The 14,832-nt window shown below is 47.0% G+C and overlaps 1 protein-coding gene across 1 annotated transcript in view; it reads left to right on the forward strand.

Annotated features, from left to right (window-relative positions):
• The window catches only part of LOC119455793 (beta-1,3-galactosyltransferase 1), a 123,933-nt gene that overhangs the window by 19,388 nt on the left and 89,713 nt on the right, over nucleotides 1-14,832 (forward strand). The window lies entirely within an intron of this gene.

The following is a 14,832-nucleotide window of genomic DNA, read 5'->3' on the forward strand; positions in this document are numbered from 1 at the left end:
CGGTTTTTAGAAATTCCGGGAAACTTCGAAATGATCACTCCGTATATGAAAGACTATAGGTCGTTGTCAGGAGCCTTGATCGTGCTTGTGCGGGTTGATTCTCTTTGTCTTCTCTTGCTTCCTCATTTTTTTTCTACCCTTTCACCCCTGTGCAAGAGAGAGAGAGAGAGAAAGGGAAGGAAAGACAGGGAGGTTAGCTAAGTACCGGCTGGCTACCCTGTGCTGGGGAAAGGCTTATAGGGAATAAAAGGTGATAGAAGAAACAAAGACAAATAATAAAGTGAAAAAATTCACACAATAACGCGATGCTGCGCGCTACGGCGTTCAAAGTCGGTCGCACAATTCACAGGCCCTTGAGAACTTGAGCAGAGCCCTTAGGGCCTTGAGTGCCGAAACCCGTCTGGACCAGTGTCCTAGAACTTTTTTTCTCTGTGAAGGGGCGATCGTCCAGTTTTTCGAGCGCGGTCGCGAGCACTTTTCTTGCCCCATTGAAATGGGGAAGTCACAGAGGAGGTGCTTGATCGTTTCCTCGCAGCCACAGTTGTCGCAGGCAGGGCTGTCGGCCGAGTAGCCGACAGGCAGTATACTCTGGTCAGCCTCTCTTCCTTTTATCTGTTATTTCCATTCTCTCTTATGCAGCACACAGGGCCTTTTAGAACTTTCCGGTCCTAATATAACTAAAGTATAACTTATATGTAAAATATATAACCCAAATATTTACCTTACCATGCAGCTGGGAGTTAGTTATACCAGGAACGTTTATTCCCGTTTACTGTTATACGGAGTGAAGTCTGTTGCAGACCAAGTTTTGTTGTGTTTTCTGTGCTGCTTCTGCCGATTTATCTTACTTGCTGCTCCTTCGTACTTCGGAGTGTATGTCTAAAGCAAAGATTGTCTCTTCCTCCCGCTTTGTAGGAGCGGACCTCCTAGCTGATACTGTCTTTCCGAGTAGATACCAGCCAATTTGCCCCATACCACACTAGCCACTATACCGCACTATTCACCATATAGGCCACTACCCGCTAGTCGTGTCTATGCGACGTGAAGGCCATGTATATAGCGCTACATTTGCAGGGCCCCATAGATGGGGTTGTTTCTGTAAACATCAAACAAAGCTTCGCTTAGCACCGATTCCCTACGTAAGCGCGATATCCGCCGAATTTGTTTCTTACAAGTTACGTTCACATTTTCTCACTGTTAACGTCTCCGCCTAGAAGGGGCTCTAAATTTCATGCTAACTCAACAGCCGGCGTGCTGGTGCTATTAATAAATAACAAGAGACAAATAGAAAAAAAAAAAAGAAAGATTGTAGATAAGTAACGGGAAACTGAGTGACAGAAAGAAAGAGAGAGAAAGGCGGTAACGGTGCTTGAGCGATTGCACATAATTGCCTTGTGGGGTGTTGTCGGTCGTGTTCGACAAGGTTTTGTCGTTGAGGTTTATTTTTCCCACTTTCCCTCTCCCAGCTGGACGCGCGTTTGAGCTGCCGGGAGTCAACTACCGAGCGCTGGCGAAAGCGCGGTCCAGCTTGCTTTGCAGCGTCAGTACTTTCCGCGTTCTACTGCCCTTTCGAGCGTGTCCTACCCCTTCCCTCCCCGCCGGCTCGCTCCCCTCTCTCTTTGCACCGCCAATTTTTTTATTTTCTTTCTCGCCCCGCAAGCCACTGTGGGTGTACGCTACACTATGTGACAGTTGCATATTGCGCGAAGCCTAAACCGAACCACAGATGTAGGGATGAGCGCTAACTTACGACTAAGGTTTACTGTGAAAATGCAGCGATTTATACAGCTGAGCAGGATTTAGCGCAGCAATAAGCTCCGTTAATAACGCTGGATGCAACAAACCGAAACCAAACAGTGTAATATAATGGATAAATTAAAAAAAAAGAAAAGAAAAAGAAGCGCAGGAGGCAAATTATACACAATCATCGCGATCGCCGCACGCATGTGCGCGCGGACACCGTCCACCCTCGTGACACCTTGTAATGAATTGCTATGCACTTTTCTACACCTTCGCGTTACACCTTGCTGAACGCCCTTGTAACGCAATGGAATACCTACTAGCCCGGTCCGCCACCCTTCTACACATCTCGCTTGCAAAAGCCCCGCCTTCAGAAAGCGCGCCCAGCCAGCGCCTCCTAGAATTTTTCAAGGCATGTGCATTTTCCTCCTTTCCGATTATGATGTCATCTCGTTTGGAGCGACGGAGTTGTCAGGGGCATTGATCAACAGGTTTGGCAGCGCCTATTTAGAGCTGGTTTGGACCAGCTGGTGCACGCCACGAGAATGGGGATATAGGCCTCGTGCGCGTGCTATATTGCAGATTTTGTCAAATCACGCGCCTTACTTGCGCACGATGTCTGTGTGTCTCAAGGGCTGCAGAAGATAGCGTCAACCTTTCCCTTTCCTCAAGAACCACTTACTACTCTGTGTGTTTTCCAGTTTACTTGCTGTGCTATATATAGAAGTGAAAGCTTTGTGATGCGAAACTACCAGCAACACAGGATATAACGCTGCTGCGTGCCGAACCGTTGTGGCGACTAGAACAACGGGACCAAAGTCGGAGTTTGGGCTACCTAAACGCGAAAAATTTTGTCTGTCTGTCTGTCACTCGATTTAACCGCCCGGTCAAAACCGATTCAACCGCCCGGCCACAACCAACCACTACCACTGGTGGCACGGGGTCATACACGTCAACATTATACAGCGCAAAGGAAACCTCAGGCCTATTTGAGGCAAAGTATATGTACGTAACTGGGATCCGAAGCGTTCGTTTAATTAAGAGTACACGTAGGACTGGTTTTGACGTTAGCAAATGAAAAATGAACGCGTTAGAAACGGTGTCGAAGAGACGCTACGCGTTAAAAACATGCTGACTGAAGCCGCGGCTCTGTAGTCGGCTTTAAGTCAACAGTAATAAAAGGTCCCAACAGATGGCGCGTAAGCAGGGTGAACGCGGGAAATTTGAATTGAATTCAGGAAAACCTCCATTGCATTCATCATGGGAGGAGTGAGAGGGAGGGGAATATCGTGAAGGGTGGGAGGGGGAGAAGAGATGGTGTTTTGTATCAGGGGCGGCAGAAGACTATCGTCTTTCGACGTCATTTGCAGCGAAGCAAGCAGATAGGCGGCCAATTTTTTCCCCTCCCAAAGGACGTTGACTATGGATGACACAGACAACCGTACACTACGAGATCGCAGACTTTGTCATTGCAGTTCTCTCGCCACTCACTATTATTTCTGTCGCAAGATGCGCACCTTGTGATCGCACAGGTATAGCTGGACCCCCTTATGTGAACGACGTCGATATCGTGATTCTGTTGCGTCCTCGAATTATTGTTTGGCTGCTGCTAGTAGCAGTGAAGTTGGGAATGTGGGATCATGAAACATGGTTTGGATGATGGACGCCCGTAAGACCAGCCTGTAGAGTCGTCAGCTGTTTGGTCTTCAATTTCCCATGCTGAGAAAATAGTTAATAGGATCCAGCCACGCTGTTGCATGCATGCCGCGCCTGGAACTGCCTTCTCTCTTATTCCCAGCTTAGCTACTGCACATTTTGAGGGAAGTTTACACTTTGGTCGTAACATACAAAACACGTGGATGTTGTCAGCTTCGCACGTTTAACTTCGCATTGATTTTGGTACGTTCTGTGGCCACGTCGTGGTACCCGACTGTTCACATAATCCGATCGAGTGGCCTACTGTCTGTTCATAATCGTTCCGATAATTATTTTTATGCTGTTGCAGTTGTGCGAGCTGCACTTCAAGCTGGAATATCTAAATAAGCTAACTAAAATGACATGCCAAATTCCTAACTTACCTGACAATAATCCAGTAGTTATAAGTATTGATTGTTGAAAACATGGCCATTCGCAGTTTCAAAAAGCATGTCGTCTCGTCTCGTCTGTCCCTGCGCATTTCAGCCTAATAGTAGGAGCCATCTTGTGTCAATGTCAAGTACACTTTTTTATGCACTTTTAAATATATACTTGAATGACTTCTTTTTATTGTATGAGCAGTATTCTTTGTACGTTTTGTGTTAATTAATGAAATGCGTGTCTGAGAAACTCATTTTTATAGCTTGCACCCTGTTGCATATTGTATAATGTATGTCTTTTTCTTTTTTTTGTTTTTATGTTTGTTTGTTTGTGCGGTCGTTTGTTTTGCCACGCTACATGTTTGTTTGCCCCCTGGCAACTACGCATTTGCTGTAAAAATAAACTTGTAGTGCCTTGTAATGAATGAACTGAGTAAAACATCTGAGAAACGAACGTTCTCACATCAATAAAAGAAGCCATGCTGCTTATTCTCATTCTCTCTTGTCTTAATTTACGCTTTAAGAAATGATGAATCTGTCACGTTGGGCATATTCAATGACAGGTATTTTATTTTCTCTAGTTTTGTATGATTACTTTCTTGGACAAGTGCTCTGTCATTCCCCGGTAAGATTTGGTAAACGATATATCACTCCTAATAAAAGTGCCAGCGGGGCATACTCACAGATCAAAGGCGCACCTCGCACATGTTTGTCGTGAGCTACCGTCTTTTCTTTCTTTCTATCTTAATAAAAAATAAAATGAGAACTGTTGGTCACACACTGCAGGCGAAATTAATCGGGAGTCATCCTGCGGCGTCTATACCGCATCGTATCCATGTCAACGGCGGTAATGTGCAAGGAAGACGAGCCGAATTAGGGCGCCAGGAGAGGGTAGTTCGAGAAGGTTAAGTCGTCTGACGCGGTGTGCGTTAATCTGGGCAGTAATTTGAGGGAGAGAGGAAAAGAAATGAGACAGCTGCCGGACGTCTACTGTCCTCCACCCACCACTCAAACGCACTCGGCGGAAACAGGTTCCGGCTTGTTTCGGACAAAGGGGGGAGCCCCACATGTATGTAAATGCAGTCGCTTGCTATTAACGGTATGCGCTATAACACGATACGCTACTGTTGAATTCACGTAAACGCGGCTATAGTCTTACTGTAAGCGCGAAGGGCGTGGCAGAGAGGACATGGCACCGACGGCGAACTGTAGGTTTCGCGGTTCTTCCTGCATTGCAGTCTATAAAGAGAAATAAAAAATAGGTAACAAGGATCATAACAACAGAAATGGCAAATAACGCTTTGATGGGACATCGCTGTGTCGGTTAAGCGCGCGAGCACTTGCACATACACACGCGCACGCACGCACACTTCATTTTTTCCACAGTGCTTGTACATGAGTGCTGTAACATCAATGCATTTTGACAAGGAAGTTGGAATGTACTTCTGGAATGCGGTTCGAAGCCCAGGATTTCTGCTATTTGGATCATCAGCAGCAGCAGCAGCCTATATTTATGCCACACTGCGGCTTGTCACGCAAGTATCCGCCCCTTCAACCAATCCAACTGGTGCTACAGTATCGCGCTATCTGCGTTAAAAGATTTTATTGCGATAGCAATTATATGGACACTTCAACTGGATTTCTGCCGTCGGCGTCGCCGTCGCCGTGAGGTTCCGTATAGATAACATCTTTGCCGCGCGCCGTATGCCCGAGCGGCAGCGTGCGGGGACGCGCGCTATCACGGAGAGCGAACGCACTCAATCTCCCACGCGCAAGCAACCAAGCGGGAAGCCAGCGCCGGAGGGAGCGGGGGGGGGGGGGGGGGGGGAGGGCGCACTTCTACTCTGCCAACAACCGCGCTCGTCGCTCGCCCGCACCGTCTCTTATCTCCACACGGCTCTGACCTTTATGCGCTGTGCATTCGCCGCTCAGTTTCCGTTGAAGCGATAGACCGCAAGTACCTTCGCCCGCTGCGGCGTATGCGCTCGCTCCCAGCGTTTTAACAGTCGTCTGCAGTCTGGCAGTGGGATCTATTCATGTTTGTTTGTGCGCGCTCACACTACGCTTGTTCATTCAGTTAGTAATAGTCGGGCCACATTTTCCAACGCACGCTACACATGCAATGCTGCCCGGATCGGCAGTGCAGCGCTACAGGTGTGTCCCTTCGCACGCGCTGCCCACGGGAAGCGCTTCTCATCAACACCACCGTTTCACACGCGCCTTCTCGTGGTCATCGAGTCTCTCTTCATGTCGGTCTACTTACGCCGCAGCACACCTGCTTACTTAATCAGCTCATGTTTACTACAATTCATATTGCTACCAAAGCCGCTCACCTTCGTATGACATTGCTGTGTTGCTATCGCATTCATTGCTTCGCCCTTAGGGCGAAACTGTGACATTTTTTTAAGCAAGCTTGTTTCCGCTGTTAAAATATCACCTGGCATGAAAAAAAACGTCGGAATTCGGTAGGCACTGTCGATTTCGTTCGACTTCGAGCGAAATTTCTCCGCGCAGTTCCTATACAAGGACTGTTTCACATCGTGCCGAAGCTTTCCGAACGTGATGGTACCCGTGAATGCCCGCCTCGCGAAGTTGTTTCAACGCGACGACGCTGCAGGGAGAGCGTGCGCCGAATAATAATAATAAATAAAAAAAAAAACGGCGCTCTCCGTGCATCCTATAAAAAGGAGAGGCGTGCTCGGACGGAGGGCCGTAACCCAGCGCGTGCCTGGATCGGCATCGTCGGTGAGCGCAGTTCGGCAGCGGCGTCCTCGTCATTCACGCTGTGGCGACGGCGACCCTTTAATAATGGATCGCAGCGGCCGACAGCTGCTTTATTATTGACAGCGAGCGCTCTTCTCTGCCTACCGAGTACTTCCACTCTCTCCGCCCACACCTTCTTAGTTTTGCTTTGTTTGTTTGCCCCTTCAGTTGCGGCGGTCCTTTTGTTTCGGGACCTGTCATTGCCTCTCCCTTCCTCTCCTCGTCCTTCTGTTTCTCCTCTCCCAGGAGATGTACGCACTGCGATGGCTGTGAAAGGGAGGAGCGTGTAAGGACGGAGTTAGGACGCTGCGCGGACTTTGTCGGGTTGCTTCTTGTCGTAGCATTATTGAGGTGGATTTTCCATTTGATATCATGTTTTTTTTACATCTCTCTCTCTCGCCCGCCTAAGGATGGTTTTTGATTTCTTGGAAACCCTCACAGAGAAAGGGGGGGGTCTCAAAGTGTTGGGGGGTTTGTGTGCATCGCGAGAAGAAAACCGTATAGAACCCGTTATGCGTTTCGAAGTGCTAGACCTGGCACAGTCCTAATATACATGTTCACCTAACTCCCATATCGCTTAATCACATATGATATATGGGACCATACGAGTTTTTATCTATGATCCACGCACGTTCATATGTTATTGGGTAGGGAACTTATGAGGACATGATTTTTTTTTTTTTATGAGAAGCATTTCTTTCCAAATATTTGACACTTTGACAGTATCTATCTACCCGCATACGTCTTGGTGCTCTCATGGTCGTTTCGTTAACTTGGTAGGTACTAAATTTGGCATGGTATGACAAGAGTGTAGGACGAACATAAAAAATAGGTCATGACATGAATATCATCACATGTGTGTCATGTAGGTCTTGAAACAGCCGCCTACGTCTTGGTGGTCTCATGGTCGTTTCGTTAACTTGGTATGTAGCTAGAATAGGTTCGGACATGAGTACTAAGGGAAGGAAACACTAAAGGATGATGGTACAAGTCAGTCATGAGCATGACTCCGCAAAAATGACAATGACTCAGCAAAAATGATTAACACTCTAAAACCACTGCAATGGGTTCGGACGTGGGCACTAAGTGTAGGAAACATTAAAGGATGATGGTGGAAGTCATAGTCATGAGCATGACTGAGCAAAAATGACAATGACTCAGCGGAAAAAAAGATTAACACTCAAAAACCACTGAACTGGGTTCGGACATAAATGATAGGTCATGACGTGAATGTTACGACCTATCACGCATGTTATGACATGAATGTCATCACATGCGTGTCATGTAGGTCATGAAACAGCCGCCTACGTCATTGTGCTCGCACGGTCATTTCGTTAACTTGGTAGGCTCCCCGGGGAGCACACTGCTTCGCATAACATCGATTCCCACAGAGCGTGGGATCCGCCAGCTTTTTTTTTTTTTCGATAACGATAGTGCCGCTCTTAATAGTTCGAAATGTAACTGGTCCTCTGCAGCTTACATGCATCCTACATGCTTGACAACACCGACTTCGAGTAATCTCATATGACGTATGGGAGCATACTGGTTTTTATGTGAGATCTCTTTATGTTCATATAGAATAATTGGATAGGGGGATTGTGGAACATATGGACTGTTTCGATAAGCGTAAGTTTAAAATTTTGAATGAATGAGTTCTACGTACAGTGACACGCGAGGTGCAGGAAGTTTCATGAAACATATGTTTGGGCATATTTGAAAGTAGCACGAACAATACGAAGGAAACTCAGTTTCTCAAAAAGGAAGTTGCCTGAACATTTGCCACGTCGGAGAGAATCTAACGCGGCGCTGTCGCCTTTCCGCAGTCGTCGCTCCATCCTCCTCCTCCACCAACCGAGATAGCTGGGATGCCAGCAGATATTATTTATTTATTTATTTATTTATTTATTTATTTATTTATTTATTTATTTATTTATTTATTTATTTATTATACTTTCGCGGCCCGAATGCATTACAGAGAGGAGTGGAGTTAATTGGTGACTCCAGATAATACGACGAGAGCTAATTAAACGACACCTCGAAGCGTTAGATGCCAACTTTTCCTACGACACATTGTCAGTGTGCGTACAGGGTTTCTTAGGAGGACGCTTCCCCTCGGCAGCTCCTATCTGAGTAAATGAGAATGGAGATACTGTATTGCTAGGTATTCACTGCACCGAGTTTTATGAGCTTTGTTGCATTTAAATAAAAGAAACTTTATATGTAGTGACTGTGGGAAACATTTTTTTAGGCTTAGGCCGTCAATTCTTGTATAAAAAGTTTTTGAAATTGCCAAATTGAAGAAAAGTGCCAGGTTTTCAGCTCTGTGGTACAGTAATAAATAACGATATCACAATTTTATAAACTGACAAAGCAGACAAACGTGATATATTATACACCACCTTGAAATATATATATATATATATATATATATATATTAATTTGGGAATCCGCAAAAGCATTGTGAGAAAAGTAAGCTGAAAACTCGTGTATATAGCATTTTCCCGCTTGAGATGCTCTAACTGCAGTATCTGTTTTGGTGCAAATTAAGTTACTGGTTAGATAAATTCGTGCTTGAATATTTTTTAAAGACGAGAGTTTTTTTTTTTCGGGGGGGGGGGGGGGGGGGCTACCTAATCGCGAAAAACTTTGGCTGTCTGCCACTCGATTCAACCGCCCAGTCAAAACCGATTCAACCACCCGGCCAAAACCAACCAAGCTACTAGCACTGGTGGCACGGGGTCATACACGTCAACATTATACAGCGCAAAGGAAACCTCAGGCCTATTTGAGGCAGAATATATGTACATAACCGTGATCCGCAACGTTCATTTAACTAATAGTACACATAGGACAGGTTTTTACGTTATAAATGTGAAATCAACGCGTTAGAAATGGTGTCGAAGAGACTGAAGCCGGGCTCCGTAGCCGGCTTTAAGCCAACAGTAATAAAAGGGCCGAACAGATGGCGCGAGAGCAGGGTGAACGCGGGAAATTTGAATTGAATTCAGCAAAACCTCCATTGCATCTATCATGGGAGGAGTGAGGGGTGGGAGGGGAGAGAACAGAGGGTGTTAGTATCAGGGGCGGCAGAAGACTATCGTCTTTCGACGTGATTTGCAGCGAAGTAAGCAGATATGCGGCCAATTTTTTTTACTGATTCTCGCCAATCTTTTGCAACAGCAGGAGATCAAAATTCTGTTTGCAACGGTTGCTAGATTTTTACTTTCTTGAGCGCAACAAAATTTCATCCAAATCTGTCCTGGGATTGTCTCATGAAAGTAATCATGTGTTTTACGCGTAATTGATTAGGGAAATCGGAGTTGGCGCCATATTAATTCTTCCCTCTTAAGACATTGCTGTCGGCTTGTATTCGGGTGCACAACCTGGAAGACATGAGAGATCAGCCGCTGTAAAATCCCGGGGACGTATTCTGCGGAAATCACTTTCGGCGATAGTATCGCCGTGAGGCGCGCCCATTGGCTGGTTGAGCAAAATCGGATCAGCTGATTGGCTGGTTGAGCACCACGTCACGCGAAGGCGATAGTATCGCCGAGGTGGTCGTCGCAGAACACGTCCCCAAGGGTTGGTGTCATCGCGCGCTTCTGTCGAACCGTGTGGACGTGGCGGATAGTGCTGGTTGTCGTCGGCAGGACGACCTGGACGATCAAGGCCGGGTCATTGCAGTCTCACGGCCCAGCAAGAGGCGCTGCAGTGCAAGATGGCCTGGAAAGAGAGAGCTGTGGCAGCTAGCGACATCACACTATACACGTATGTAGGCGAATGCTTTGCATTGCAAAGAACGAAGTGTGTCTGGGCGGCCTTTGTATATAGCTACGAGCTCGTCAAAACACGTTAAGAGGCTTCGAGAAGACTTGACAGTGTTTCGGTTATAGCTGTCGTCGATATAAGTACTGTACTACGTAAACACAAGTAGGGCACCTGCTTGTGACGAAGAAAAGTGTTGCTTGTAGACATTGACAGCATGATCGACACCACGTACGCCTACAGCGCTTGAGTGTATCTCGAACCAATCGCCTTGCTTATTGGTTCGAGAGACTAAGCTTGTTAGTAATGTATAGTCTTCTGTACACTTAAAGCACAGTTTAGAGCAAGATGTTCTGGACCTAGTAGCTATTGCAATGTTACTCTTAATTTTCTTTGCAGCGCGTTGCTCGAGCGCTCTTGGCAAGAGTGTGGACGTTTGTACGTGTTCCACAATCCGGTGAATGCAACGACGGCCTCAGTTTTTATGTTCATGGCAAAAAGAAGAAAAAAAAAAGGGGAGGGGGTGAAGGGGGGGGGGGGGGCGAGACTCAATGCTATCTTCGGATTCATTGTCTATTGGATTCGTATCGTAGTTGCCACACTAAAATATCGAACCTCTCTGTTCTTCTATACATCCTTGCTAATATCGGAATGACTGATATAATATATATATAGTCATACAGAAAGTTGGGCCTCTGTCTTCTGTCGTGCCCTCATTCCCTTTTCGCGCTCTGTATACTTTCGTTATGATTGTTATACAATTCAAGTGCAAGATGTGCCACCGCGATCGCATACGCGCAGGTGCGTCTCCGACCATGTTATTATGATATGAATTGAATTCTGGGCGTTTTTCTCGTAACAAAGCGCTCACTTTCACTGAAGCGTAGAAACTGCAGACGTAGCTCTTCGATTTCTCCGTCTGAAGCGGCACTGACCTGCCTATAGTTTGCAAGAGGGGCTGGTGGGATGGAAGTGGGGGAGGGGTAGTTGGGCGTCCCGGCTCGAGCTGGAGCGGTGCCAGGGGGCGCGTGTGGCGCGGCTGCGACACCGCTTTCTCCCGCCGTCGCTGCGCGGCTGATAAAATCGTCGTTATGCGTCTCTCTCGGACGTCGTGGCCCGGACGGGCCCGGCTTACGAACGGGCGTAGCAGGGAAGCGTATAGGGATGAGGGGGAGGGTTTAGGTTCCAGTAAGGGAATCAATATCGTTGTCCCAGCACCCGGGCCCGCGGGCAGGCCAACAGGTATGCGCGCCGGGACGGCAGAATACCGGTCGAAGCCGACCTAAACGTGACCGATCGAGGCTCAGCCGGGAGAGGGGCCCGCCGTAACTTTCGGGGCTTTTTTTTTTTTTTTCGTCCGAGAAGAATAGGGAGAACGGAGAGTTTCGACTTTTGTTAGTTGCATCCACGTGAAGTCAACAGACAGGGAAAGATAGGATCGAAAACGGGGCGGGTTGGTTTAGCACATTCTGAGGGCAAAGGCGCGTAGGCGACGACACGCATCTATAGGAGAGATGGCGTCTTGTGTGTGTATCTCTGTTATGTGCGTCGTCTTTTATACGCGCCTTTCATCTCGGACAAGGTGAAGGTTAGTGTAGGAAAAATTAACTGTTCTGTATGTTGGTAATTGAAATGTAGAAATAACAAAGAAAAGAGAAATGCAAGTGGAAGCGAGGACAACTTGCCGCCAGATGGGAGTCCTACCCATGTCTTCCACATTACGCGGACGATGCTCTATCGGCCAAGCTATATACCGCCGGCGGCCATCTTCCCGTGCACTTTTTCGGATATTTTTGTGTGTTTTGTGTGGAAGATCTAGCCCTGGGGAGTGTTGGCTTGTGCCACTCATCACAGTAGAAAGGATGTGGAACATCCTTTCAGCTGTAGGCGTCACGGCTTCGGTGGCGTCACGTTTGCGCCGTGACGTAAATGCACACAAATATACCCATGAAAGTGGACGGGAGGATATATGGCCGCCGCGTTAGCTGAATGGTCGAGCGTCGTACGGGTTCAGCTAGTCCATTTCTCATCCGCGGCAAGTTTTATTTTCGTCCACTTTCGTTTCCCTTTTCGCATATTGTGACTGCACTTAATTTAGTAAGATAAGGGACAGTTATATTCTCCTAAATAAACTGCATTAAAACGGATAGGCGGGCTAGTTGGTTTGGCATCATAATGAAACTTTTGCGCACACAACACGAAACCGTTGTGCACACACACTGCACACACTGCGCCAGTCCTTGTGTACTTCTTCGTTGTGGTTTCGTGTTGTGTGCGCAAAAGTTTCATTATGCTCCTAAATAAATTGAAGGAATACGTTAGGTTAGGGTAGTTTTATTCAGCTGACGTGCTTAGTGCTCGTCTGGTTTGTGTCTTTTTTTTTCGTTTTCCTTTTTCTTCGTTGCTTCACTGTCTCTAGGCTTAAAGGAGCACTAAAGACGTCAGATGAATCAAAGTACACCTTCCCCTCCATCTCCCGTATTCTTAAGATTTCTGAAGCGACTACCACGTTCATACACTTCTTCGACGTGCAGCACACGATTTACGAAACACTTCCTATAGTTCTGCTCAATTTTTTGTCAAAACGATATGAAAGAAATGTATATGCAGTCTATATATCGATAGTGTAAATTCATTTTTTGTAAGGGAGAGCATAAGGGAGCATATAGGTAATGTCCAGTGTTCGAAGTGCTCCGTTTCTGCATCTGCAGCTGATGGCCGCTAGATATGCTTTGGACGTTCCCTGGGACAAAGACAGTCCGCGAAAGTGTATTTAGGGTTGTGAGGGTGAGTATGACCAACCTGAAGATGCATGACTGATGGCTTATGGACAAAGCATTTCAATTATAAGTCGCTTTTGCAGAATGTGCACAACAAGGGGCCACTACATGATTATATTTGATTTCATTGCGCCCTTATGCTGCGTGGCGACCAATTTTTTCAACCTCCTTGGTGGCGACCCAAGCTAATAAATATTTTAAAAATTAAGAAGTCGGATAATCCAATTTGCTGAGCTTTCCTTCTTCAGGCACCACCTATACCTGATTACGCCACCATTCTGTACTCATTGAAAAATGCCCACGAGGGAACGCCCCCGTCTCCATCCGGCTTGCGGTCTTTCTACGTCTTTCGTTGGTCGTATTTCGCGTTTCTCTTTCGACACAGCGGTCGGCGTCGGACAGGTCACGCCGGCCTCTCTGACAACGTGATCCTAGCTCCGCTGCCCGTCGCGTCGTGCGTGTGCATGCAACGGCCCCGGTAGCCTTCGGACGCGTAGTTGTACGCAAAACTCGGTCCCGCCCTGTGATTTCGGAATCTTCGTCGCATATAGGGGTCGCCCTTCAATCTCACTCGACTGAGGAAACATAGGATTTTTTTTTTTCTTTTCGGCGCATCCATGTCGTTCGCAGTATGTTCCGTAATTTGTTTTTTGCCGTTCTGTAGATAGTGATTTATTTATTTATCGTTTCGCCCTCGGCGTCCCCGTCGACTTTCTGCCGCCATCTCCGCCTGCTCCCGGTGCTTTTTATAACGCGCTTGCGGCTGGCAGTTGTCCTGCTTGTTTTTCTATCTATTTTTTTTTCGGCCTTGCATTTTTTTCTCTTCCATTGCTGCCGTGGCGTCTCCCGCTCTGCTTTCTACTTTCACTCTTATTTAATATTTTTGTTTTTGTTTGATCGTGACCAGCATTCGCTAAGGTTGCATTCTTCGTTTGTCTTGAAAACGCCAGTTTTTGTTTCAAGCGTCTCGGAAATCTAGGTGTCTGTCTCGTGCTATACAGGACGTATGGGACGGTCGGTTTCTCGGTGTATGCGGCTGTCGGCGGGCGTGCGTTTATAAATTTTCCGTTCGTGACATCTTTGCCGGTTCGCCTTTACCTCTTTCTTCTCCGTCTTCTTGCACTTCACTCGTATTTCTTTTCTCTCTCTTTTTTTCCCCCATCTCTCTCGAATTCTTGCACTCGCGGAGTTTCCTGTCGTATTTCAGCCTTTCTGCTGAGCCCTCTGCCACAAACCCCTCCGCGTCGTTCGTTTAGCTGGTCGGCTACAAAAAAGGGCCGCCTTGCGAGCGAGCTCTGTAGATGATTTTGGTGGGACGCTCTGGCGGCTGTGATCTTGGTGTGCGTACAAAAAAAAAAAAAACAACATTGGGCGCGAGGGCCGCCACCGGAAGCGCCGGCGCTGCAATCGTTTGTGCGTCGAACGTTGGGTCACGTGACATCGCTTAGCCGCGGCGATTTGATCCTGCGAATCGGGAGGTATCCTTTAGTTTGAATGTTCGTAAGCGTTGAATCCTGTCGCTGAATGATACCGACTGCCGTGTTAGAACAGAATAATGATGTCTGGGGCCTTCTAGATGCTCTTTAATAACGCTTATCGCAGGTTATATTCAATCAGTGCAGGGATTTTGTCTTGTTTCGGTCGGATTGTGGGATTGCAGCGCAGCGACAAGACCTGGTTTATGCAAAAGCAATCTGGTCGGTAATGTT

The sequence above is a fragment of the Dermacentor silvarum genome, chromosome 6 (assembly GCF_013339745.2).
Source record: "Dermacentor silvarum isolate Dsil-2018 chromosome 6, BIME_Dsil_1.4, whole genome shotgun sequence".
In the NCBI taxonomy this organism is placed as follows: domain Eukaryota; kingdom Metazoa; phylum Arthropoda; class Arachnida; order Ixodida; family Ixodidae; genus Dermacentor; species Dermacentor silvarum.